Source organism: Panicum virgatum, chromosome 9N (genome assembly GCF_016808335.1).
Source record: "Panicum virgatum strain AP13 chromosome 9N, P.virgatum_v5, whole genome shotgun sequence".
Classification (NCBI taxonomy): domain Eukaryota; kingdom Viridiplantae; phylum Streptophyta; class Magnoliopsida; order Poales; family Poaceae; genus Panicum; species Panicum virgatum.
The window spans coordinates 81929258-81956167 of record NC_053153.1 but is presented as its reverse complement, the minus strand read 5'-3'; the positions used below and the strand labels follow the sequence as shown (position 1 = coordinate 81956167).

Here is a 26910-nt window from a genome sequence, read left to right as displayed (position 1 = left end):
CCAATACACTGGACAAAGGGAGCGCAATAATATTCTGCGGGAATATATAAATGTGATTGATATTTGAAATTAATGGACAGAAAGAAGCTGGTTTTGAAGAAAACTTGATAAGTGCAGTATGCCACGAGAGGAATCTAATATCTTTTTTCTTCTTCTTTTTTTGCACAACCGTAAGGTCACTGGAGCAGTAAAGACATTGGTTGAGTTGATCGTATGGTGTGTTTTATTTATGTCAGCTTGTTTGCTGATTTAGGGTAAACAATTCTAGATACAAATTTTCCCATATTACTACTATTTGAGTAAACTGCATATTGTTGTTGTCATCTATCATTTACCTACTCTAATAAGAATTCTATGCTTATAATAGTAGATGGGAAAATAATGTGATGTTTATCACATACTGAAGCGGATTGTGTCTACACTTGTGCATTGCATTGGTGCCTTGATCATTGCTGAGAATGAAATGGTTTTGAATTTTCTAAAAAAGTTTGGTCAAACAAAATCAGAGTTAGAAATATAAGATACAGATGTCTCCATTTATTTATTTATTTTTAAAATGGAACGAGAGAGCGGTGCGCCTCCCAGCATCTAGTTGATATTATTTCTTGCATCCTGTGTTTCTTGTGGACTCGCTTAGGTGCACATATACATGCATGTTGCATGGGCCTGTAGGCTTGCATGTTGATGTAACGGTCGTGTGTGAGCAGGCCATCATTGATCGGGCCAAATATGTGGCACAGCTAGGCCACGCTATTGGGCTCGCCGGGCCTGCGGCGTGCCGATAGGCCATCAGGCTGTCATGACCTGGGTATGGGCCATGTGTGAGTAGTAATCAGGCCTGCGAGCCTTGGTTGTTGGGCTGGAAAACCCCATGTAAGGTAGCCCATGTGGGTGTTATATATACCGATGCTCTCTCTGAGTCTGAGATTATCAATCAATGAATGAACTGATCAATTATCTTCCTAAACCCTACTGATTCCTTTCTTCTCCCTCCACATTCTGAGACGGCGCCGCCGATCTCCTCCGCAGATGATGTATTGACAGTACAGGGCATGTCAAGATGATGATGTGCTCGCCGCCGGTGCCATCTAGGCATCATCGCCGGGCTTGTTAGCTGCCGGGCTGCTGGCTGGTCGCCGATCGCGAGGTGCTGTCGACTGGGGCGCTGAGTTCGCCAGGCCATCGAGAGGATCGCCGGGCTGTGAAGATAGCGGCCGCTTAGGCATGTAATCATCGGCCATGCCGTGGGCACTGCACTGGCCACTGCCGGGCCGCCGCCACCGCCAAGATATTCGTGCGTCGTGCTCGCACTCAATCACCACTCACGCTTTAATTAATCACCCCTCATGATTAGCACCGCCTCTTCCAAATTCTTTCTTTCTTTCTTTCAAATAATATTTGTAAACTATAACTAACTTGGCAAAACAAGTAGTAGTAAAAAAATATTCAGTTGTAAGTAACTCGCACCCTGATGACTAATAATTTATCCGAATGAATGTGGATGCAGGGTGCTCATATTCGTGCGTCTGATCGCCTTCACGCTGTTCGTGATCTGGCGCATCTCGCACCGCAACCCGGACGCGCTGTGGCTGTGGGTGACCTCCAACGCGGGCGACTTCTGGTTCGGCTTCTCCTGGCTGCTCGACCAGCTGCCCAAGCTGAACCCCATCACCCGCGTGCCCGACCTGGTGGTGCTCCGGCAGCGGTTCGACCGCGCCGACGGCACCGAACCGCGCGGGCCCGAGAGCTACTTCGAGCTCAAGAGCCACCCCTACATGGCCGCGCGCAGGAGGACTTGGTTAACGACCGCCGCCGCGTGCGCAACGAGTACGACGAGTTCAAGGCGCGGATCAACGGGCTGGAGGGGCGGATCCAGGAAAGAAAAATAGGGGGGGCTGAGGGCTGACGCAACCAACAATTATATTATCTCAATTCTCATAATAGAGCAGCATCATAGTTCAAAGTAGCATATATAAAAACAGAGAGGAATAATACAAATTACATGTTGAAAAAGTAGCCAAAGACAAATCGACAATTTCTCCACACCAAACACCTACTTGATACCCATTATTCTTCATGAGGAGCAATCTGCACATGATTTAAGAGAAAATTAATTGGCGAGAAATGGCAGATAACAACTTGAAAATGATTTTGAATATTGGAAAAGAATGAACAATGGAGCATACCACTAAATTCTGTTTAGGCAACAACATACGGCGTTTTTTCATCTCTTCAAAATGTTGCATGATTTTTTCATTACCAATGCTTCTAAATATCTGCTTCTCAATGTAGCATATCATCAAGTCATTGAACCATTCATCCCCCATTTTGTTACGCAAGTCTGTCTTTATAAGGGACATAGCTGAAAACACCCTCTCAACTGAAGCCGTGGCCATCGGAAGTATCAAAGTTAGCTCAATGAGCCGATAAACCAATGGGTAAGATGTGTGCATTGTCTTCGTAACCATAATTTCAGCAACTTTTGAAAGTTCTTTACATCCACTAAAATATTGAGTTCTCCTAGCACGGTTGATAAAGTCCTTAAGTTGGCCCGGTAACAATAAAAGATCCGCAACATTGAAATCTTCAGCATAAATTTCAGCAAGTCTCACGAGTTTATCCACATCAAAATTAGAGAAATTATTCCTTGGATTAAGAGAAGCCATGCATACTAATAGCTCTGAACTAACTTCATTGAACCGATGATTCATCTCTGACATAATAGCATCAATGGCAGCAAGGAAAATCTCAACATTGTAATAATGCATATTTGTTACCTTTTGCCTTCTACGTGCAGATGTCCCTCTAGCATTTACTTCCTTGTCCATATTGGGCACTTTAATCTCATTTTTATCACAGAATAACTTCACCTTTTTGAATAATGGCTCCCATCCATTATCCCTCATATCCTGCAAGCGATCTCTGACATCCATTATCAAATTCATTGCTTCAACAATATCTTGATCCTTCCTTTACAAAGCCTTTGACAAACTGTCTGTAATGCTCAATAATTCTATCATCAAGTCCCCCAGCTGGCCAGCCCCCAGCTGGCCAGCCCCCAGGTCGCATTGGGTGGCGGCCGATCGGGAGCCAGGCTGCTGCCAGGGGTATCCCGGACTGGTGGTAGGGTTTGATATTTTGGTGGGGTTGCCGGGCCGGATGGGCCATTTTGTTTGGGATTGGGCCGACCTAATTCTTTGGGCTGTGGCATATGCGGGGCCAGGACTGATGGGGAGTTGGGGACCAATAGCCGGACGCAGGCCGGACTGCGGATGCGACGGCAAAATCTCCTTCGTCAACCTTCAGCCAGGCTCCAGCCCCTCCTAAGCTCCTTCCCATGGCGCAAAAAATAGAGGGGGGGGGGGGGGCTCCGGGGGGGCTTCACTGCTGCATTGGGGGTAGGGGGGCTCAAGCCCCCTGCCCCATGTTTGATCCGCCCCTGGCTGGAGCACGAGATCAAGCAGTGCTCCGACGCGTACAACGCCGCCAGGGGGCTCAAGGACGGCGAGCCCAGGGCCACCTGGATGGCCGACGGATCCCAGTGGGAGGGCACCGTACTGGTGAGTTTTCTTCAATATTGCTCGCTCTTGTTACTATTCCATTCATACACATTTTTGGTTCGCTGACCAATACCTTGAGCACATGTGCTAACCAATATCTTGAGCACATGTGCTAACCAATATCTGCTCCTAGGCACCTAGGAGATACTTACTGGTGTACTCCTAGGATCACGAGCTGTCCATACTCACTCTGTTCGCTGGACTGGAGCTGGAGCTGGTGGCTGGAGTGGTGTGAGAAAAAAATACTGTTGGTTGGCTGGTGGCTAGAAGATGGTGCTAGAGCGGTGTGAGAGGAAAATACTGTTGGGCTGGAGGCTGCTGGAGCTGCCGAACAGAATGTCTGAGATAATTCAATATCTCGTAGGTGTGTAGGTACAACACCTCCCTTAAGTGTCATTTTAACATTCGAAAAAAGTTCCAAGATAAGAAGTATATTTATACTGGGACGACAGAGGTAGTACCGCAGAGCACACAACCGATCCAAGTCCATGGGGCACGTTCGAATCTCGTTTTGGTCCATTTTAAAGGACTGTGGGTTGGCCTTAGTCAGCGCCATTGCCGTCGCACTGGCCGGCTGGCTGGGTACCGTTCTCGTGCGATGGTGCTGTGGCTGCCCCTCCGGCCCCGCCGCCGGCCAACGCGGCGGCAACCTCCAACTGCACCTCCACCCAGTGGCGGATCCAGGTCACAGGCATAGCTTCCAATGGAGGTTGTAGCCCGAAGGGGGGGGGGGGCTGGAGCCCCCTGTGGATCCGGCAACTGCCTCCACCCGCACAGCAACCGGCGTAACGATCACAAGGACCACATGTGCGGGCCAAGGTATTTCGATCCCTCATCAGAATGCTAGTGCATCTTGTACTACTGGGGCAGCGGCAGGCAGCCATCGCTCGTCGTCTCGCCGCGTCGCGATGGCCGGCGACAGCGATGCGTCATCCTCGGCCGGCCCTGCTCCCACCACCGTCTCCGCAGCACCTGGGGGCTCCCGCTCCAACAACAACAACCCCGTGGCGGGTCCGCATGATGGCGACGATGTCCGGTGCGTGTGCGTCCATCCCATCCCATCCCGACGATGCTCGTGTGTTTTTGCTTGATTGCTCTGCTTCTGATGATGGCTCTGCTCATACAAATTTGAAGTCAATTACCTAAATAAAAAGAAAAAACATGTTAATCGAAATAAGAAAGAAAGATTCAATTGTTCATTATAACAATCATAAGGCCCATGGCCCATGGCCCATAGGCCATTTTTGGTTAAATTCATTGATCAAAATCCTTGCAAATATATTTTGTGACACAATAAATTTAATGTAAACCAAGATAACTTAATACCCGATCATTACAACGAGATAAGTAAGCCATTTTTGTTTAAATTCATTGATCAAAATCCCTGCAAATAGATTTTGTGACATAATAAGTTTAATTTGAACCAATATGACTTAAATGCTGGCTTGTTTGCTTGCTGCCTGCGTATCTAGTCTAGTTATATATGCAAGTATGTGAAGGATCGGACAGATACATAGCCCCTCAATTATATTGTTTATTACTGGCCGGAGCACGCTATCATCATGTGCGTTCCAATCCCACCCATCCTGCTGCTTTTATTTGCTGCACTATTACTTGCGATACATTGATTACTAATGTATGCGACGCTACTGACTGAACTGAACAGGGCGCCGCCGCCATCGGCAGCAACAAATGACAACCTCGACTTGAATTTCCTGGAGCATTATCAGTCAGATCAGAACGACCTCGCCGTGAATTTTCTGCTTGACGACGACTACGTCCCCTTGTATCGCAATAGGTGAGTTGTTAGTTGCTTTTCATGCCTGCCTGTTTCAATTCGTTGCCTCATTAAATTAAGCATAGCGAAGCGATCGAGAGCTAGCACATATGTTACATCTCACAGGAATATATAATTAGATGAAGGATCAACATATTACATATATAATGCATTGAAAATCATTTTGTGCTGATGGCTGTCCTTTCCTGTTGGATACATGATATGATGCAGGATGAACGTTATCCCTGAGGCGGTGGACCAAATGCCGATACGTTTGGAAACAACGGAAACTGACAACAACACCATGTAGGCGGGAGGGAGGACGGAGCGGCGCCGGTGAAGGGCGCGGGAGGGCGGCCGACAGCAAAGTGAAAAATCCACATATACACAGTGGCGGAGGCTAGAATCACCGGCAGGGGGGCTGCTTCCTCCTCTTCTTCCTCCCGCCCCCCCTTTCTTCTGCTTCTCTCCCTTCTTTCCTCTTCTCCTCCGTCCTCCTCTCCTCTAATTTCCATGGAGCTCATGGGGGTAGGGGGGGCTTGAGCCCCCCTTGCCCCCACGCTAAATCCGCCCCTGCATATACATGCGACCGCGGGGTTTATCTAGACCATCCATACATCTCGAGATTTGTTCTGAAGTACAACTTTAGATGTATTCTACGGGCCATATTCTATTCACATGGTGGCTCTTGTTACAAGTACGTGTTTCTGTATATATACACCAATGAACTGTAGTCTGTAGAAGAAGAAAAAAAATCAAATGCCCTTTTGCAGCAATAGAAAAATGAAGGAGACTGTGATCTAACCTATGCCAACTACTGCCCAGAATGTGCCAATATCCTCCACCTCTAGTGAAGAAAGCCCCTGGTGTACAAAAGAACCAGAGTGAGCATGTTGATTAGTTTCTTCACCTTCTCCACCCTCCAGCTTCCTTCAGACGACATACTATCATCAGCATCTTCCTCCCTCACCGTCACCAATGTCGAAACCGAACAACTGCTCCTCTCACCATGAAGAACAACACTGATTTGTCATCTTCCTCCACCTCAACCACAACCTGAACCGGCGGAGCCATCATGGTGTCGTCGTCATGAACAACCACCGCCATATGATCATCGTCTGGTGGTGACCCCTGTGACACTGCAACCATGTCAGTTGCACTGAAAACGTCACGGTGGTGATCGGTCATGTTCACCGCAAGCAACGGCTGCCTCTGCTGACGATGCCGATCATCATCGGCAGCCTTGGAGAAGAAGACCTCGCCGTCGACGTGGTAGCGGCTGGCCGTGCGCACCTCCTGCGCCAGTGCGCAGGGCTAGCAGAAGAGCCACCGGGCGTAGTCCGTCACGTACTTGGAACCGCAGCAGGCCATGCTCCCGGGGAGCCCAAACTTCTCCCTCATCTGGATCCTCCAGTAGCCGCCGTAGAGCAGCCCGCACGCGCAGAGCAGCACGCCGGCGCCGCCCACCGCATCGCGGATGTGCCGCGCCGACACGCCCAGCACCCAGAGCGGCGCGAAGCAGAGCAGCGCGAACGTGGCGGCGTGCACGCACGCGTTCCCCAGGCCCAGCCGCTCCATGTTCCACCCGAACACGCAGAAGGTGCAGGTGAAGGAGAGCCACCAGGCCGGCGACGCGTTGCCGGCGCACTCGAACATGCCGCCGGCCCACTCCGGCTCGACGACGACGTGCCCGACCGGAGAAAGGCGCTGTTTTGCATCGGAGACCATGGCGTCAGAGCACGCGAGCTTGCACGGCGAGCTGGCCTTTCCCAACGGGCTGCAGACGGTGTACACGGCGGCGGCGACCGGCGCGACGACGCCGAGCACGAAGAAGCCGTCCTCGGCGAGCTCGGGGCGCGTGCGCCTGGTGTACCCCCAGTAAAGCCCGCAGAGCACGTACTGGCATGCGACGGTAAGGTGGAGCAGCGCGACGACGACGGTCAGGTCGGCGGCGTCGCGGGGTCGCCAGCGGCAGAGGAGGAAGAGGTGGTGGCAGAGCGCGGGGTGCTGGTAGAGGCTCATGAGCGTGAAGAGCGCGTTGAGCACCTGGTTGTTGGTCTTGACCCAGTGGCTCCGGTCCGCCGGCGCCGGGAACGCGGCGTCGAGCAGGCCGAGGAGGAGGAGCACGAGCATGCCGCCGGAGACGCCAACGCAGAGGAGCCAGAGGAGCAGCGCGATGTTCATGGGGTTCTTGAGCCATTCCTTGCACGCACGGCGGAGGGAGCCCCAGTCGACGGCGGATGACGCGTCGTCGTCGGCAGATTTTGGGCGACAGAAGGTGGGGAGCTGCCCGAGCCAGTGCGCGCGCTGTTGTGGCCTGTCGCCGGGGAGGAGGTGCTCGGAGAGCGGCGGCGTGGAGGCTCGGTAGCTGGGGAGGGCAGGGGCATGGTGGTCCGGTGTGGCCGGGGCATTGTCATCGCCAGCGAGAAGCATGGCGGTGACGTGGCAAGATGCGACGGCTGAGCCGGAGACTTGCAAGAAGTGGTACTGCCAAGAAGGAACGGCTTATGAAGGGCGCGATCCAGTAAACTGGGGTAAGGTCAACGTCAATCTTGGGTGCGTACGATTTGGAGCCCAATCCTAATTCTATGGTTGACCGCAGGTTCTCGTCCTCACGGTCAATCTGAGCATTTTGCGCATAACACGTGTCTTTCGACAAACTAAAACCAACCGCTCCTCTTCTTCTCCCATTCAATGTTTTTCTTTCACCGTTTTCTTTCCTTCATTTTTCCTCTCATATTCCCGTTAGCAACATGCAAGAGCAGCGTGCGGTCTGCAGCCTGGCGGAGCGGGCCCGCAGGAGCGGAGGTGCTCAGGCGAGCTCCTTGAGCTAGAAGGTGCTGCCCGGCGTGCCGGCGCGCCGTGCGCGGGCATAGCGGCGCTTGGGGCAACCTCGCTACGTCAGGTGCGACAGCCGAGCCGACCCGCGGCAGTAGAGGAGCTGGAAAGCTCTCCGCATCGGAGCAGCTATGAGCTAGGCCGATCGGATCTGTGTTGTTGCGTTGCCGGATCCGGCTATCCGAATGCTAGAGCTGCATTTTCTTTATTTTTTCCCTTACCTATTTTTCCTTCTCCAAACTTTTTTCGCATAACATTTATTGATTTCATAGTAAAAGTTTCCTATTTGACTTTTCCGCAAAAAAGTTATTTATATAAACTTTTTTTATTTGTTAAAATTCTTTCGTGCAATGTTGTTTTTTTATTTTTTCTATAAATTTTTGTTCTCAATTTCTGGCTCTCCCAAAGATTTGTTCACAATTTCTGTTTTTTCAATTTTTAATAAATTTTTTCTTCAAAATTATTGTTCTGAATATTAGCAGATTGTTTATTTCAAAGTTTTGTGACCAAATCAAAATTTTGTCTGCTAATTTTTTTAAAAAAATATTTTCCCGAATTTAAAAAAAAATTTAGTCATTTTTTATTTTTAAGTTTTTTATCTACAAGTTTTTTAAAATTTTGTTCACCATTTTTGCTTCCAAATTATTGCTTTTGTTTTTTGTATATTTATTTTTTTTCCTTTTTTTATTCAAAAACATTTTTACCTGAGTTTTTTTATTTTTGGATGTAAAATTTTCTCTTGAATTTTTTCAATTTATTATGTAAAACTTTCTCTTTCAAATTTTTTTGCTATTTTTTCTATCACTTCAAAAAATTTCTTGAATTTTTTTTATCTCTTCAAATTTGTCCGAAGATCAACCATAGGGAACCCTTCCCTACGGTCGACCATAAACTAGCAGTGCCAATCATGAAATTGCAGTCGACCGTAATTTGCGGAACTCATGGTGGATACGACCGCGGGCACGGCATTCTCTTTTCCGCTTCACGGGCTCGTGCCATCTCGAACCAATAATATCAACATATTTTGCCAAAAATTTTATCTTAATCATATTTTTAACTCAAAAGTTTTGTCATCACCTTTTTTCGCTAGTAAATGCCTTTTTTGTTGATAATATATGCTTGTTAAAAAGTTTACTTTAAATTATTTTGGTCATCAAAATTTTTTTGTGCAAAATTTTTCACATATTTAATAATTTTGTTTCTTTTTTGGCCACCCTTATTTGTTTCTTAATTTGTTTTTTGCGGCTATGTATTGTTTTTTCTCTAATTATGTGTAGTTTTTCTTGAACTTTTTTATCTTCATGTTCTCATCAAAATTTTAAGCTTCATAGTTTCTCCTTTTTTTAAATAGTTCTTAGTCTAAAATATTTTTTGTTCCAAAGTTTGCCCAATCAATTTTTTAAACTCTACAATATTTTTTTTCCAAAATTTGCCTATCAATTTTGCTCAACTGTACTATATTTTTTTAAACATTATTTGTTTTTTTTGCTCTTCACTAATAGTTTTAGCAATCTTTTTTTAGTCAAAATTTGCTTCAAAAATAATTTAACCAGCCATACTCGTCTCAACTGATTAGGGCCAATCATTTTCAACCAACCATACTCGTCCCAACTGATTAGGCACAATCACGTCATTCTGTCATATTTGGCCCAATTGATTAGGGCCAGTCACGTTATCCTGCCATACTCGACCCAACTGACTAGAACCAATCATTTTCAACGAGCCATAATCGTCCCAACTAATTAGGGCCAATCTCGTTAACTTGCCATAGTCAGCCCAACTGATTAGGGCCAATCACGTCATACTGCCATACTCGGCCCAACGAGTTAGGGTGGTCTGAGTTTTTAGGATTCGACTCCATGATCATATGCTTTGTATAATGGGATTTTAGTATATATCAAGGCTGACCTGCCATACTCGTCCCAACTGATTAGGGTTAGTCACGTCCACCTACAATACTCGTCCCAGCTGATTAGGGCCAATCACGTCAAACTGCCTTACTTGGCCCAACTGATTAGGGCCAATCACGTCATCCTGCCATACGCGACCCAATTGATTAGGGTCAATCATTTTCTACCAGTCATAATCGTCCCGACTGATTAGGGCCAATCTCGTCATCCTGCCATACGCGACCCTTATCCTTACTCGGTATTAGATACAGTGTGAACTGTGAATCTTGCAGACGCAGCAGAATCACTAGCATTTCTCGTAAGTTTTTCAGCTTGAAGTAGAAATCACAAATCAAGCACAATTTACAGGTTATTCCAGTTCAAAATCAGAATATTGACTGCGGATTACAATATTAGTAGTGCAATGAATTTACAGGTACAATGGATTGATACGTGAGAGGCAGGGCACCTGGGACAGCCGGAACCGAATCCAAGTTTTGCCGCCGCCGCCGCCATCTCCTGATGCTGATGCTGATGCTGATGCTGGCTTCGCCCCTACGCTGCGGCGCCGCCCATCTCGATTTGCCATTGCCATCTCTCATGCGCTCTCCATCCCCGCAGCCATTGCCCGCAGCGCAAACATGCTCTCCACCCTCGCCGGCTCCACTCCCACTCCCACTCCCTCCAGGGAGAGGGACCCCTTCGCCATCGCCCATGCCCTCTCCTCCATCGCCTACTCCTCGTCTTCCTTCACCTCTCCACCATCCCTCGCCACGGGCTCAGGGCTCCAAGCACAGTGCATAAAGCTCGGCGTGTCCGCTGACACCTTCACCACGAACCACCTCCTCATCTTCTACAAGAGGCGCGGCCACCTCGCCGGCGCGCTCCGCGTGTTCGACGAAATGCCGCACCGGAACCTTTTCTCCTGGACCGCCATGGTGTCCGGCTCCGTGCGCAACGCCGCGCCTGACCTGGGCCTCCAGCTGTTTGTCTCCATGCTCGGCAACGGCCTCTGCCCCAACGAGTTCGTTCTCGCCAGCGCGCTCGGTGCTTGTTGCCAGTCAGCGGTGGCCAACGCCAGGCTCAGCCTTTCCGTTCACGGCCTCGCTGTCAAAGCTGGCCTGGATGCCAATCCTTATGTGGGAAGCTCGTTGATGCTAATGTATGCCAGGCATGGGCGTACTGCTGCTGCGGAGCACATGTTTGCAGGCATTGTTTTCAGAGACCTGGCATGCTGGAATGCGATGTTGGAGGCTTATATCTCGAATGGATACGCATGTGATGCGATGAGGACAGTGGTTCAGCTGCATCGCTGTGGAATAACGCCTGATGTTTTCACCTATATTTCAGCTGTAAAGGCTTCTTCGATCAACAGCGAGTTGAATTTTGGGCGGCAGCTACATGGTCTTGTCATCCACAACAGGTTCGAATCCAGTACTTCAGTGATGAACGCGCTTGTTGATATGTACTTCAGAGCAGGACATGGCCATAGCTATCTTTGGTAAGATTCGGCAAAAGGACACTGTCTCCTGGAACACGGTAATTTCCGGTCTTGCCAATGATGAGGAAGTGAAGGCAGCTACAGACTGCTTTGTCGACATGTCACTATATGGTTGTAAACCTAACCAAGTTACATTATCTGTGTTGTCGGTCGAAACCCACCGGCGAGCAGCGACAGGCAACACGAAGAGCCGGGAGGTTGCCGGGGCACTGGCAGGCATTGCTCCATCGTCGACGGCCCGCAATTCCAGCACACGCCGCGGCTTGTGAAGACGCAGGGCGTGCCACCTGACCTATACCCGATCAGGAAGGTGCGAACGTGCTTGCAACGATTAGCCTGCATACACAAACACGTGGAAACATAAGTCCGAGCCGTGGTCGGCTCCCCGGGACGACTCTTGCATCGGCTTTAAGGAGCCGATCGAGTCCCGGTGTCAGATTGGATCTGTTTACATCCGGATATTGATAAATAAAGCGAATAACTGTAAAGCTGCTTCAATTAAATTTAAGGCCTAAGAACGGAACTGCTAGATCGGAACGTCCTACACGTGACTGGGCCTAATGAACGTAACAGATAACTATACCATAACCCAAAACAGAGGCCTAAGAACTAGCAAGAGCCGATTCCCGGAACGATCCCTATTAAGGCTAAGATAAAGCATCTAGTACACCACCGGATCATCCAACCCGTTTGCAAGGCCTAATCTAACAGATATTAAGCCAACTCTTAGAGATAAGAGCAAACAATAACAGATTAGATCTACTAGGCGTAAAAGAAGCAGGGTGTTGCCTTTACGCAGCTAACTCTATGCAACAAGAGCTAGCATAAGATGATGACATGATCGCGTAAAGACAACATGATATTCGTAGATGATAAGCAACAAAGCACAATAGATCTACTAAAAGCCGTGCTACGAACATCGAGATAACTAGTACTACTCGCCATAAAAAATGCTTCAGTACGAGTAATACCAAGGTAAAAGCAAGAACAACGCTGCCCTGATCGCGAGAAGCGATCAGGGCAGCATGGCGCTTACTTGGATGAAACCCTAGGATTAGGGGTGGCGATGCGCCGAGATTGTTGTTTGCGAGACGTGATGACGTTCTTTCTTTTATGAATAACATAGGGTACATATTTATAGTCCGGAGACTTGGGAAACAATCTAAACTAATCTTGTCCCGATCGGACTCTATCTCTAATCTTAAACTAAATCTAAAGATACATGGCCCATGTGACCCAAATGCTCACGCAGGAGCCGATTTACAAGCCTTCTTCAATCTTCTGCTTTAAGCCCATCTTGCTTTCGGCCCATAAATTAATCCTGTTAATTTATGGCGATAACACATGCCCCCTTATTTTGGCAATGATAGTTCCAAAACCACTCTGTCGCATCATCTTCCCGTTAATGCTCATTAAACACACTGTAACCACCAAAGAAGACGCAATGTATCTGCAACTGGCTCCTCGTAGAACGTGAAACTGCCGGTCCGTCTTCCGTCTTTTCACTATTTAATCTCACCCCGAGTCGGCTCTTCTTCACGGCAAACTCCTTCTTCCTCCCAAGCCAGTAGTGCAGAAAACCCCAGTCCTCCAACACCAATAGCCATGGCGATCTCTTCCTCCTCTGACTCCAACTCCTTTGGAGACTCTTCCTCCTCCTCTTCTCCTTCTTCTTCCCCCCTCCCTGCTTCTTCCACCGACTCCATCCCGGAGAGTCGGGAGCCAACGCCGGAGTGGGACCCAACTGCAGCGTATGAAGCGCTGGTTCCTCTGCACTGGGATGCAGAGGAGTTCGACTTCGGGACCGTCTCCGAGGAAGACGAGCCCAAGACCGAGGGAGAAGACCTCCGGCTCCTGTTCCAGGAGGAGTCGGAGAACAACGACGAGGAAGACCCTTCTTCGGACGGAGTCGACTCCTCCTCGGAAGAGGAGATCGACTCCCCCTCCGACGATGACGAGCCGATGGGCGGAAAGCCCTTTCCTTTCCTCGGGTCCTCCGAGGAGGACAGCGAAGAAGAGAACAGCAGCGGCCGCGATGGTTGGAGCGACTTCGGGTCCGAAGGCGGCAGCAGCGCCTTCGGCAGTGACGACGACGACGACGACGACGACAGCGACGACGACGGCAGCAGGGATGCGCTGGCCCGAAGCCCCAAATGCCGTAGGTACTAGGTACCTACGAGCAGTAGAAGTAGGTAGCATCGTAGGGGTAGGATCACAAAGCCGAAGGATTAATTCCTTTGTAACAATCGGCTTTCCTTGTAATGACCTTTCTATTAATGAAATCAATTTCCTCCAATTCTGTATTTTACTTTCCAAAAAGCCGATGGCAACGCATCAAGCTTCTATAAATATCCAAGAGCCGACGAAATTCAAACTAGAAGCAACCCGCACAAGAGTAGAGTCACACTTCCACCTTGAACCGAACTCGAAACAAGCTCTCAAATCCGAGCGTAATTCGAAAACCCAGCTCTACAAATTCGAGCAAGAACTCCTCAAGCATCCAGAATTCGAATCAGAGCCCACAGCAACCAAACCCCAAGTCAATGGATCTGAACTATGGCAGACTCTGCAGCTCAGACAACAAATCCTACCGTTGATGATGCGGCAATCTGCAGCCTGAAGGTAATATTCAGCCTGATTCTTTTAATACTCCTCAGCTTATTAAGCTTCTGAAACGCTAAACTCTGAAACATGACACCATATGCATACTTCTGAATTTCTGAACTTCAGGTGTCAGATATCCTTCTGCCGCATCCCTCCAATCCAAAATCTTTATGTCTTGGCCCACAAACCTATGAAAATCCCATAGATTTGATCTCTTGTGAAGCAAATAGGATCCCTTTCGTGAGTCAAAACATCGATTTGAACCTCTGGGCCGACTGCTTAAGAGCCTGGCCTAACCCTCCTGAGAGCTGGATTACATGGTACCGCAGAGTAGCAAAAGCTTATATGCCCTTGTGGCAGGATTTGAACATAGCCGATGCACTTAGCTTATCATTGTCTCCACTTGACAAAGATGAAAATCTTCTGAAAACTATCGGCTATTTCTGGTCCGATGCTCTGAACTGTTTCCTCTTTGGTCATGGATCCATGACTCCCACTCTGCTAGATGTCACCATGATCACTGGCTTAGACATTGGATCTCCTAATCCAGCTGCCCACAAAATGGCAGAAGTCCCCTTCAAACTTTCTTCCAAAGTTAACTGCACAAACTGGGGCACTTACATGAATCAGCACATGAAAACAAAAGGTCCAGTGACTGAGAAGGAACACACAGCCTTCTTAAATCTTTGGCTAGAGCACTTCATCTTCTATGGCCCTTCTTTAGCTCCAACTAAAAACTATCTTCCCTTGGCCTATCACCTGGCCCATGGCAATCACATCGGCCTAGGCAAACTTTTTCTTGGAGAAACCTACAGATATCTCCATTTGATGACATCTAACTTGCTTAACCAAAAGAAATTGAGAACTGGAGGCCCTTGGTGGTTTATTCAGTTGTGGGCACAACTGTACTTTCAGCACCAGATTCCGAACTTCCAAGGCCTAACCAAGAACTCTTTTCCTGATGAGAGTGACAAACCAATTAGATGTACTAGCTATGGCCAAGCTTTATTTAGTCTCCCTGGCAATAAACTGAATTCAGCAGATGCAACAAACTGGTTCAGAGTCTTCTACAAAGGATTGGATAATCCACTCTATTTCCCATTCACTGAATCTGAATCCTTTGAAAACCCAACTGCCTTCAGATTAGACAACTTTGCCGATGACAACAACACTCGGCATTTATACTCTTTAATGATCCGACCTGGCTTCCTTCCTGTTGGCATTAGCACCTCTAATAGAATTATCAAGCCAGGTTATGAATCTTACCAACCAGTCATAGCAGCTCGGCAATTCGGCCTAGGACAGGTCCCTCCCCACTTCCATATTCACCACTTGGTGGAGAGCAGAACCGATCTGCCTGATGGTCTCACCAGCTCAAGATGCTACAACATGTTCGATGACCTCCACATTCAAATACCAGCTGATCTATCCTTTGATCCTTCATCGATCGATTTTAGCACATAGTGGGGAATGTGGAAAACCCATGTTTTCAGAAAAGCTCTAGGTCCTCGACTGCAGCAACTTGATCCTGAATATGTAATCCCCGAGGAAGAGGTACTGAATTTATGCACTTTACCCTTTCTAAATCATCCACTCCTTTACTTGACTAATCCTGCTCACCCTGTTAGCAGCAACAGGATGGTCCAGAACCTATGACCAGCGACGGGGAGCCATTCCACTTTCTTCCAACTGCTCCTAATGTACTCTTCTGCAAAGGATCATCATCAATGAAGAAAGTGATAATGACTATTCAGCCAGGCTTACTTCAGTCGGCTTCCAAACGAAGACAAGCTTCTGCAAGCGTTGCCCCCCCGAGTCTTGACCAAGAAAAGGAAGATGATCACGAGGCGTGTCATCAAGAAACCAGAACTAGCTTCCCCGAGTCCATCAGAGTCCAACACCAACCAGGTAGTTCATCATTCTAAAACTTCTTCTTTATTATTGCACACACATGTACTCTGGTTGACTGTAATTCTATTTCCAGGACGCAGCTGAAGACATCCTTGAAACCAGTAGCCCAGCACAACACGAGGTCATTGTTCATGAAGCTGACACTGGAGCAACTGAGACTTTAAATACTCTAACGGATGTGCACGACGAACAGGCTAACACAGTCGAAACCCCTGTTGTCACCTCCAATCCAACCGGATCGGCTACACCTGAACCGATCATTACTTCTTGTTCAGAACAGGTAACTTTTATGAGAACCAATTCTAAACCAGCCGATAGCTTCATAAATGCATCTCGCTCTAACTTCAGATATGTCCATAGGGCTTTGATATTTCATGTTTACTTTCCTTCAACCCGGCATCGATGGGTCTGACTGCCCCTGGAACAAAAACACCATCTCTGCAGCAATCGGCTAACTTGGCAAATCAGCTTCAACTAATCAAGGATCTATTATCTGCTCCGATCACTGCTCTGGTTGATGATTCCAGCAAGATAAAAGAAATTCTTGAGCAGATAGAATCCCAGCTTCCAGAATTACTTCGAGTCAAACTCTGGCCAGCCGGCCATCTTCCTTTCTTTTGGGCAGAGGCGAAGGCAGCTCAACAAAGAATAGAAGCACATCATTCTCAAGTCTTTCTGAAAACTGACATAGCTCAAAAGTGCAAAGCCCTCAACCAAAAGAAAGCAACTCTGGATGCTAAAGCTGATATCTCCGAGAACACAAGACGACTCAACCTCTTGGAAAAGGAACTGATTGAACTTGAAGAAAAGGTCCGCACTACCCAAAGACTAATCCAAGAGGAGAAAGCTTCGATCGCAAACTCTAGGCAGGAAACCCAAGAAATGGCTGAACAAATACAGGCAGAGTTTGCAGAGATAAGAACCTTTAGTCGACAGATAATATCAGGTGATGACAAGGACGACGAAGAAATCATTGCAAGAGCTGATGCTGTACATGCGGACGCCATCCATGCCATAGAAAAATTCCTGAACTAGTAGAACTGTTCAGAAAACATTTGATGTGGCCTGTTAAACCTGAAACTTGTACTCATTTAAAACATCTTAAGTCGATGGTTAGACATCGGCTGTCTTGCTTCTCATATGTATTTTTACTAGCCAACTCAACGTGTTGGCTTCTCATTCTTTTTTTTACCGGCCAACTCAACGTGTTGGCCTATCTCTTTTCTTTTCTTTTTTTTTACCGGCCAACTCAACGTGTTGGCCTATCTCAGTACATCCAGATGGATCTCATCGGCTCTTGTTACTCGCTTTCCCACATGCTCGGGAAGTACTTCTTGAGGTGTTGACCATTAACAGCAACAGGAAACTTGACGCCGTCCAATTCCTCGAGCATGTATGCATTCCCAGGCAAAATCTGATCAATCTTGTACGGCCCATGCCAAGTTGGAGACCATTTACCAAACTTTTTATCTTTAGTTCCCAATGGCAATACTGCCTCCCAAACCAAGTCTCCAACCTGGAAATTCTTTGGTTTGACCTTCTTGTTATACGCACGAGCAACTTTAGCCTTATTTTCCTTGATTTTCTCCAGCGACCAAAACCTTAGCTCTGTCAGATCCTCCACAATATCGTTCATCAAGGCTGCATATTGTTCAGTTGTTAGATCGTTCTGGAACTCGACACGCCTTGATCCAGCCGTGATTTCCCATGGTAACACAACGTCTTGGCCGTAGACTAAATGGTACGGCGATGTCTTGGCAGACCCGTGACATGAAATATGATAGGCCCACAAAGCTTCTGACAACACCTCATGCCAGCGCCTAGGATATTCATCGATCTTTCTCTTTATGAGCTTGATGAGGCTCTGGTTGGATGCTTCAGCTTGTCCATTGGCCTGGGCATAATATGGAGATGATTTGATCAGCTTAATTCCCATGTCATCGGCGAACTTCCTGAATTCCTCTGATATAAAGACCGATCCTCCATCGGTCGTAATGGTCTGAGGGATCCCAAATCTGTGAATGATGTGCTCTTTGACAAAGCTGATCACATCTTTTGACGCTACTGACCTCATGGGCACTGGCTCTACCCACTTTGTGAAATAATCTGTAGCAGCTAAGACCCATTGGTGACCCTTGCTAGACGACGGGTTGATCTGACCAATCATGTCCATGGCCCAACCTCTGAATGACCACGGTTTGATGATAGGATTCATTACTGATGCTGGCACTATCTGAATTTTGCCAAACCTCTGACATGCCTGACATCCTTTGTAATATTTGAAGCAATCTTCAAGCATAGTGGGCCAGTAATAGCCCGATCGCCTAATCAGCCACTTCATCTTATGAGCCGATTGATGAGTACCGTAGACTCCTTTATGAACCTCATGCAAGAGCTGATTAGACTCTGAACGTCCCAGACATTTAAGCAGTAGTCCTTCCAAGGTCCTGTATAACATGTCATCCCCTATCAGAACATACTTCATGGCCTTGAGTCTTATCCTTCTGGGTGCCCCCCGAGCCGAATCCTTCAAGTAACTGAAGATATCGGCTCTCCACTCTCCGGGTCCTAGAAACTGAACTTCTACATCGACTCCATCGGCTGTTTTCTTGTACCCAGAAGCCATCTGTGCCAAATCATTGGCTTCATTGTTCAGAGTCCTGCATAACCAGTGGAAATTGATGTACCTGAATTGTGACATCAACTCATGGCACTGCATCCATATCAGAAAAAGAGCCTCGCTCTCGCATCTATATTCTTCCGTGAGCTGAGAAATCACTAGCTTGGAATCTCCAAATATTTCCACCGCTTCTGCACCAGCTTCGAGGAGCAGTTCCATCCCTTTGCGAATGGCTTCATATTCCACCAAATTATTGGTGCATGGGGCAGTCATCCTGATGGAGAAGGAGTAAGTCGCCCCTCGAGGAGACACCAACAGAATTCCCACACCGCACCCATCATCACCACCCGATCCGTCAAAAAACATAGCCCAAGCACGAATAAATAGTGCAGCTATATCAGTGCTGATCCTATCTGCAATAAGATCTGCCAGTGCTTGTCCTTTGACTGCTTTCGCAGGCTGATATCGAATATCGAACTCTGACAATGCAAACATCCATTTTCCAAGCTGGCCTTTCAGGACAGAAGCCGACAGCATATGCTTTATGACATCCGATTTGCATATGACAATTGTTTCCGCCGAGAGCAAAATATGACAAAGCTTTGTACATGTAAAGAATAAGCAAAGGCAAAGCTTCTCGATCTCAGGATACCTGGTCTCGGCGTCTAACATGCGCCTGCTGAGGTAGAAAACCACCCTCTCTTGGCCGTCGTGCTTCTGGACTAACACCGAAGCAACCGAAGTGTCACCCACGGATAGGTACACGTAGAACGGCCTATCTTGCTGAGGAGGAACCAACATTGGAGGCTTTGATAAATATTCTTTGATTTCATCGAAAGCTTGCTGCTGTTCTGCCCCCCAGCGAAACTCATCATCGGATTTGATCTTCACTAAACCCATGAACGGTTCAATGCGCCCAGACAGATTAGAAATAAATCATCTGACAAAGTTAATTTTACCAATGAGCTTCTGCAACTCTTTCTTCGTGGTTGGTGGCTTCATCGTTTTTACAGCTTCTTGACTCTTCAAGCCGATCTCGATTCCCCGTTCGTGCACCAGGAATCCCAAAAATTGACCGGTCGATACTCCAAAGGCACACTTCTTTGGGTTCATTTTGAGCCCAAACCGTCGAGTCCGCTCCAAGACTTGACGCAGATCTTCCAGGTGCCCCCCAGCTGATTTGGATTTGACCACGACATCATCAATATAAATTTCTACCAGTTTGCCGATGAGATCATGAAAAATATAATTCATGGCATGTTGGTACGTTGCACCGGCATTTTTCAGTCCAAAGGTCATAACCAAATATTCGAACAAGCCGACCGCGCCTGGTACTCTGAACGCGGTCTTGTTTACGTCTTCTGGGGCCATGAAGATCTGGTTGTAGCCGGCATTACCGTCCATAAAACTCATCATTTTGTGGCCGGCAGCTGCGTTGATCAATGGCTCTGCAACAGGCATCGGGTATTCGTCCTTTGGCGTCGCTCTATTGAGATCTCTAAAATCGACGCAGACACGCCATCGGCCATCATTCTTTTGTACCGGTACCACGCTAGAGATCCATTCTGCATACCGGTAAGGCCTGATGAACCCAGCATCCAACATCTTCTCCACCTCTTTCTTGACTTCTTCTAGGACTTCGGCCTTCATCTGACGTGCTCGTTGCTGAAACGGCCGAAACCCTTTCTTGAGCGGGAGCCGGTGCTCGACAATACTTCTGTCTAGACCGGGCATCTCGGTGTAGTCCCATGCAAAACAATCCCGGTACTCTTTCAGCAGTGCAATCATCTCCTCACGCAAGACCGGATCTAACTTCTTGCTGATAAATGTCGGCCGTGGCTTATCCCCAGGACCGATGTCAACCTCTTCCAAATCATTAGCTGACGTGAACCCGTATCCCAGCTTGCCGTCGTTTGAAAAACCAGCTGCGAACGCAGGCGAGTCTTCGTTATCCACGAGATCCGCGGCAAACACAGGGAGATGACAAGAAAAATTATTTGGCCAACCGCATGGGCTGGCCGCTTCTATACTCCCATCATCATCCGAAACTAAATAGTCGATGAGTGGCCAACTGCCAGAGCAGGCCATCGTATGTACATGATGTAACAATTCCGACCCCAAATAGGATTTTTTTATTTTTTGGGGCCGGTCGCTGGGACTGGCCTCTCTATCTCTACTACACCCCGTAGCGTGCCAGGATGCGTCTACTCTGTGAGGCCAGTGGATAAGACCAGCCTCAGTCCGTTTTTTGTCTCTTCGATCCGATCACAATCTTCCAGGGCGATCCCTGAGATCGGCTCTTGCCCTTCCGCATCCCAGGCGTTCATGTCTGCGAGCGAGACCTCACTGGAGTCATCTGCACGGACCACATCCACTTCATCGCCATCCCATTGGACAAGATACTGATGCATTGTGGAAGGGATACAACAGTTGGCGTGAATCCAATCCCTCCCAAGCAATACCGTGTATGTACTCTTGCTGTTGACGATGAAGAACGAAGTCGGGATCGTCTTGCGGCCCACTGTCAACTCCACATTAAGAACCCCCATTGCTTCTGATGGTTGTCCGTTGAAGTCATTGAGCATCACATTGGTCTTGATTAGGTCGGCAGAAGAATGCCCCAAGCGGCACAGCACCGAATATGGCATCAGGTTGACTGCGGCACCGGTGTCAACCAGCATCCTATTAACGGGTTTACCGTTGATGAAGCCCTTGAGATACAACCCCTTCAAATGTTTGTAGCTTTTTTCCTTTGGCTTCTCGAAGATGATTGGCTGGGGGCCAAGATCCAACTGTGCAATAGGCAAATCCTCCGGTTGGGGTGCCTGGAACTCTGATGGGAGCACGAACACTATGTTCACATCAGCCGATGGCTTCTTATCGGCTTTTGTCTGCTTGGGGCGCCACTCTTTTCTTGGAGGGCGTCTTTCCACCCTTCGCGGGTGCTTGACTTGTTCCGCGAGATCCGGGCGCGCCTTCCTCAGCACGTCAAGGTACTTTGCTTCTGCCTCTTCTAGATTGCGCAAGCGCTGCACTCTGCGCTTCTGCGAGCGATTAAGCCCGTCAGGACACCATCGTGGGCGATGGTACCTATCTTCTTCTTCTGGCTTGGAATCACCCCTGGTTGACCGCTCAACATGTTCATTGTGACGCACTTTGGGCCCCAAGCGTCGAAACACCGAAGTATCGCCTGACTGGCGTGTCCGAGGCCTACACTCCAGACAATCATCTATAGTGGGCAATCGGCTCATGCCGGAATTCTAGTAGTACCTGAAGAACGGGCAATGCCAGTGGTCACGTACAGCCTAGCGCCTTCCCAGCGTCCTCCCTGTGCGGTACTCGTACTCCTCTTCTTCCGATTGATATCGGCGACATAACTTGTGCTGATATTCATATTTTTCTAGAAGCCGATCGGAAGCTAGAAGCTGATTGCGGATGTAATGCACTTGCTCTTCAGTAATATGTTGTCGCCCTGGCTCATTTTGATCCTGAGGCCATTTGCCAGAAACGGCCTCTCTCCTTTGCTCGTCACGACGGCGTATAGGCCCCGCCATGTTGATCTGGAATGAAAAATTCTGGCTCGTAGGAGTGAAGTCTGACAACTCTACCACGTTGGCTTGTGGAAAAGGCTTCGTGTCGACCTTCATCGTGTGTTGAGCCAGAATTAATCGGCCTTGCTCGATAGACGATTGGATCTGACGACGCGGCTCCTTGCATTCACCCGTGGCATGAGTGAACGAGTGGTGCCATTTGCAGTACAGCCTTCCCTGCAGCTCTTGTGCGGTTGGTAGCTTGTGATTCTTTGGGAGCTTCAGCTATTTTTCTTTGAGGAGCAGATCAAATATCTGCTCTGCTTTGTTCACGTCGAAGTCGAAGCCCTTCACAAGCCCCTGCTGTTTGACCCACTTGCACGGGACAGGGTTTGCCCCCCCGAGTCCACTCTGCCACGGCCACTTCTTGCTCCTCGCCAGAGTCATCAGATTCATCTGCCTGGGCCATGTTTACATGATGCTTGAACTTGTCCAGGTACAGCTCAGGATGGTAAAGCTCATATGCCGTAAGCTTCTGCACCATGTGTGCCAGAGAGGTGAATTCCAACTGAAAAACCAGATCCTTGATCGGCTTAGCGAGTCCCAGAACAACCAAATCCACTGCCTCCTTCTCTGTGATGCGCGATGAGTAGCATCGGTTCTTGGCTTCTCTGAAGCGCTGTATGTATTCCGACACTGTCTCTCCTCGCTTCTGCCTGACTTGGGTGAGGTCGGCAATTCCAGCTTCAGCAGCCTCTGAGTGATACTGGGTATGGAACTGATCTTCCAGCTGCCTCCAAGTTCGAATTGAGTCTGGAGCCAATGACGCGTACCATCCAAAAGCCGGGCCTGTAAGAGATTGGCCGAAGAACCGGACCCTCAGAGGATCCGATACTGAGATCATCCCAAGCTGCGTTAAGTATCGGCTCACATGCTCTATGGAGCTGGCTCCTTCTGACCAGTTGAACTTGGTGAACTCAGGAAGCCGATACTTGGGAGGCAACGGGATCAAGTCGTAGTCATTTGGATACGGCTTGGAGTAGCCGATCGCTTTTCTCTTGGGCAGGATGCCGAACTGGTCTCTCAGTATTGCACTGACTTGCTCCACACTAAGAACTCCTGGGGCCGATGGCTCAGCACTCGGCCCGGTAGCGTACTTTGCCAGCCACGCTTATTTCTCCGTGTCTGCTCCAGAAGTTCCTGGGTTTACCATCTGCACCGAGCATGTTGGATTGACGTTGTCAGGGATGTAGGCGCACGTGTAGCCGTGCGGGATCTCCTTGGGTGGCTCGGTGAGGAATTGGCCTTCTCCAGGATCACCGCCGATCTTGTGGACGACGTAGATCGGCGAATTCTGCTGTATTGCTGCCGCGAGCGAGTAGGACACTGGCGGCTTGGTTTGCAATGCAGCTTCCCCCTTGCGACTCCCCAGAGTTGGTCCCGATGGGGAGTACTGGTTCTTGATCACCTCTTGGACAACGCGATGTGCCACGCGCTCAAGCTCGTTCACCAGGCTTTCTGAATGCCGATGGAGCGTGTGAGCCACCATGTAGTTCATCTCCTGGCGTAGGGCCCTGGTACGCTCCTCTGACGGCATAGACAGATCAACATTGTCGAGAGCGCCCTCTGGTGAGAACCCCTTCCACCTGATGCCATGGTTGCGGGTCCTCTCAAAAGAGCCAATGAGATCTGCTTCGAACTGAGCTTTGGCCTCATCGTATTTTTGCTTGTGTTCCAGAGTCAGTTCTTCATATGTGACAGGTTTGGTGACCGGCAGAACCGATGCTTGGTCCTGAGCTCCTGTCATCTCTGCGGCGGGCGTTGTTGTCGATGAAGGTCCCACCGGGCGTGCCAGAATGTGTTGTCGGTCGAAACCCACCGGCGAGCAGCGACAGGCAACACGAAGAGCCGGGAGATTGCCGGGGCGCTGGCAGGCACTGCTCCCTCGTCGACGGCCCGCAATTCCAGCACACGCCGCGGCTTGTGAAGACGTAGGGCGTGCCACCTGACCTATACCCGATCAGGAAGGTGCGAACGTGCTTGCAACGATTAGCCTGCATACACAAACACGTGGAAACGTAAGTCCGAGCCGTGATCGGCTCCCCGGGACGACTCTTGCATCGGCTTTAAGGAGCCGATCGAGTCCCGGTGTCAGATTGGATCTATTTACATCCGGATATTGATAAATAAAGCGAATAACTGTAAAGCTGCTTCAATTAAATTTAATTAATCTAATCCACGATGGTAAAAGATTCACTGCTAGATCGGAACGTCCTACACGTGACTGGGCCTAATGAACGTAACAGATAACTAAACCATAACCCAAAACAGAGGCCTAAGAACTAGCAAGAGCCGATTCCCGGAACGATCCCTATTAAGGCTAAGATAAAGCATCTAGTACACCACCGGATCTTCCAACCCGTTTGCAAGGCCTAATCTAACAAATATTACGCCAACTCTTAGAGATAAGAGCAAACCATAACAGATTAGATCTACTAGACGTAAAAGAAGCAGGGTGTTGCCTTTACGCAGCTAACTCTATGCAACAAGAGCTAGTATAAGATGATGACATGATCGCGTAAAGACAACATGATATTCGTAGATGATAAGCAACAAAGCACGACAGATCTACTAAAAGCCGTGCTACGAACATCGAGATAACTAGTACTACTCGCCATAAAAACGCTTCAGTACGAGTAATACCAAGGTAAACGCGAGAAGCGATCAGGGCAGCATGACGCTTACTTGGATGAAACCCTAGGATTAGGGGTGGCGATGCGCCGAGATTATTGTTTGCGAGACGTGATGACGTTCTTTCTTTTATGAATAACATAGGGTACATATTTATAGTCCGGAGACTTGGGAAACAATCTAAATTAATCTTGTCCCGATCGGACTCTATCTCTAATCTTAAACTAAATCTAAAGATACATGGCCCATGTGGCCCAAATGCTCACGCAGGAGTCGATTTACAAGCCTTCTTTAATCCTTTGCTTTAAGCCCATCTTGCTTTCGGCCCATAAATTAATTCTGTTAATTTATGACGATAACAATCTGTCATGCTGAGGCTCTGTGGTGCTAAGGAAAACACCTCCCTCGGTCTTCAGGACTTGCCCATCGTCATGGCTACTCTGAGAAACTACTTGTAGCGAATGCGGTCATCAACATGCTGTCTAGATGTGGTCTGCTCCACTCTGCTTATGGCTTCTTCAGTAATCTCAGTGTCAGAAATATTATGACATGGAACGAGATGATTGCAGGTTATGGTCTGCACAGTAGTTCTGAAGATGTAATGAAGCTCTTCCGCAGCTTGCTCTGCTTTGGATCAAAACCAGATGAGTTCACCTATCCAGCTGTTTTGTCTGCATTCCAACAAGCTCACGACTCAAGAAACCATGAGCAGATCCACGCATGTATTCTGAAACATGGGTTTGCATCATGTCAGTTCGTCTCGACTTCACTAATCAAAGTAAAGGCAACCCTTGGTTCGGTTCATGGTTCACTGAAAGTCATCGAGGACACTGGCAAGATGGATTTGGTATCATGGGGAGTCACCATCTCTGCATTCTTGAAGCATGGCCTGAACGATGAGGCCCTTTACCTTTTCACTTTGTTCAGAGATGAGTGCACACAGGAGCCTGATGAGTTCATCCTGGCTACCATCCTGAACGCTTGTGCAAACGCAGCATTGATAGGGCAATGCAGATGCATCCATTCCCTCGTTGTCAGGGCAGGGTATAGCAAGCACTTCTGTGTGGCAAGCGCCTTGGTTGATGCGTATGCAAAGTGTGGCGATGTTACTGCTGCTGAAAGTGTGTTCACTGATGTTTCGTTGGTAACTAATGACACCATACTGTACAACACCATGCTGACAGCTTATGCCAACCATGGTCTGATCCATCAAGTCCTCAGGCTGTACCGAGAGATGGAAGAACTACAATTGGCTCCAACACCAGCTACGTTCGTCGCGGTCATCTCAGCTTGCAGTCATCTTGGGCAAGTCGAGGAGGGAAAGCTGCTGTTCAGTTCCATGCTGTTTGCACACGGCGTGCATCCGACAAGGGCCAACTATTCCTGCCTGGTCGATCTCCTGGCGCGAAAAGGGCTCGTCAGCGAAGCGAAAGATGTCATAGAAGCAATGCCATTTTTCAGCCATGGCCTGCAGTATGGAGGTCTCTGATGAATGGCTGCCGGATCCATGGGAACAAAGAACTTGGCGTGCTTGCAGCAGAGCAGATCCTGAGAATGGCGCCAAGCAGGGACGGCACCTACGTATCACTGTCGAATGCCTATGCTGGAGATGGAGAGTGGCAGTCTGCAGAGGAGACAAGGAGGATGATGGCTGAGAATCAAGTGCAGAAGGTGCAAGCTTACAGCAGTGTTGAGATCTAGCCATTCAGCAATGTTGCATATATATAGGGGAATTTGGGGTAAACAGTTAGTGCTGAGCAACAGAATAACCACGCTAGGGGCAGAAAATTTTGTATCGCAGTCACGCAATGAATGTGAATAGTAAACACGGTTTTTGCCGTACAAATCAGATAGTCACACACAAATACTCCTGAAAGTTGGTTAGCTCAGTGTTGTTTGGGCAGTCAGTGAACTATGCTTGCAAATGCAAAAAAAGGTACGGCTGTTTCTATTGGCATTCACGATGAGATATTATGGCTTCAAACAATG

General features: G+C 48.4%; 1 long non-coding RNA gene and 2 pseudogenes across 1 annotated transcript; 1 reads left to right on the top strand and 2 right to left on the bottom strand.

The window, feature by feature from the left end:
- Positions 1–1905: 1905 nt before the first annotated feature.
- LOC120691303 lies at positions 1906–2692 on the bottom strand. Its single transcript, XR_005682174.1, has 2 exons — positions 2187–2692; positions 1906–2088 (listed from the first exon to the last, which is right to left on the bottom strand). It is a non-coding gene; the product is annotated as an uncharacterized LOC120691303 (long non-coding RNA).
- Positions 2693–6184: 3492 nt separating this feature from the next.
- LOC120689432 lies at positions 6185–7770 on the bottom strand (annotated as a pseudogene).
- A 2935-nt stretch (positions 7771–10705) lies between these two features.
- Positions 10706–26843, top strand: LOC120689431 (annotated as a pseudogene).
- Positions 26844–26910: the final 67 nt, after the last annotated feature.